Below are 1,816 nucleotides of genomic sequence, written 5' to 3'. Positions count from 1 at the left end.
CCCCTATTACTATAAAACCATGCTAAACACAGAAAAAATGCCATTTATAATGCATGTCCCCTTTAAATACAGTGATTAAGAGTTTATTTTGTATTCATCTAATAGTAACAGTATACATAGACATTGAGAGATGTCACAGAGTTAGTGTTAAGTAGAGAGTAAAAAGATGAATTATGTATCTGCAATTCCTCTTTGTGAGGACAACCTTAAGATAAGATAAGATATGCCTTTATTGATCCCCTTGGGGAGATCTGGGTATCATAGCAGCATGGGGGAGGGGGGAGGAGAGGTACAGGTATGGGCAGGGTAATAGTAGAAAGACATAAATATAAGCAATGAAATTAGATCTGAATATAAAAATATGAGAAAAATAAATGATAAGTAACTAAGATATATAGATATATTAATGTATGTGTATTAATGTTAATGTAAGTGTATGTGTATTACTGAGCAGAACCTGCAGTCCCTTATAGTGGGTGAATGAATTAATGAATGAAAACTTTATTTAACAGATTGCAGAATGGGTACAATACAGTACGGCTCAATACATACAATTGTTAAGGGGATGCAGACCTGAGAAAGACGTTTGTCTTGTTTCCATCAGGGTCCCCCATTTTCAATTCATATAGTGTGTGGGGTGGGCAGGTGGCGTGAGGGGGCAGGGTTTGGGGGCAAAATAAAGGTGTATAAAGACAAAAGATTCTTGTGTTTGCTTGTGGGAAATACACCCAGATTATTGGTTTATTGACCACAAGTAAAAACGTACGGTTATGTATATAACCATAGTTATATGATCAATGGTGACGCTCAGCGTCATAGTGGCAATACTCTTCACGTCAGTACTTGCACTGAAATACATTTTCACAATGTACCTTTATATACCATCATCTGTCTGGCCACACCCCCATCCGCTTACCTACATAAGCAGGGGTGTGGCCATACCATCATCTCCTTCCCAATCTTTCACCACAAGGCAAGATCAAAGGGGCCACAGTGAGTCTGACGCTGAGCGTCACCATTGATCATATAACTATGGTTATATACATAACCGTACGTTATATATCACAATGGCTCTGCTCAGCGTCATAGTGGCAACCCAGGGGCTTAGCAGAGCTTAAGCCCGACAAATGCACCCCACTGAGGCCCCCCACAACCATCAGAACCGGGGAGGATCCGAGCCCCCCCGACCCTCCCTATTGGAGGGAACCCTCCCTATTGGAGGACGGAAGGGAGACGGATCCGACTGCGCGATGAGGAACTCAAGCAACTTAACGCACAGGGTGAGCAGACCGTGGGGTAGGTACCCACGACTACACACACGCACAACCCGCATGCCACCAGGGAACGAACGGAAGGAACAAACCTCGTTACCACCCCCAAAAACACGGGGTCAAGAGCAAAGCTCAACCCCGTGGCAAGGCCGTAGCAGCGGAGCGCGAAGGAAGACCCAGACCCAGAAGGGACTGGATCCCCCCGGAAAAAGGGGGCCCGGAGAGGCCAATGCCGCCACAGCATCGAGACCTCACCAGGCGGTCACTAGTGACACCGCCCCCCACATCGCCAGCGTATTCGGACAGGGCCCATCCAAGAGCAGGCCCTTCCCCCCAATAGCACGCCGCCTGGCTCACTGACCCTGGAATACTCAGGCAGTCAGCGTGGCTATAACTCGAAGCACTCAAGAGGCTACACCTACAGCGGGAGCAGGCAGCACACCGGGGAGACGACCTCTAGAAAAGGTCGATCCCTCAATCCAGGCACAGGAACTCGACCCGAGCCTGGAGCACTGCTGACTAGACAGGCGCCAAAGGGGTCAACT

The sequence above is a fragment of the Notolepis coatsorum genome (assembly GCF_963971535.1).
Source record: "Notolepis coatsorum genome assembly, chromosome: 2".
NCBI lineage: Eukaryota > Metazoa > Chordata > Actinopteri > Aulopiformes > Paralepididae > Notolepis > Notolepis coatsorum.
This window is presented reverse-complemented; position numbering follows the sequence as displayed.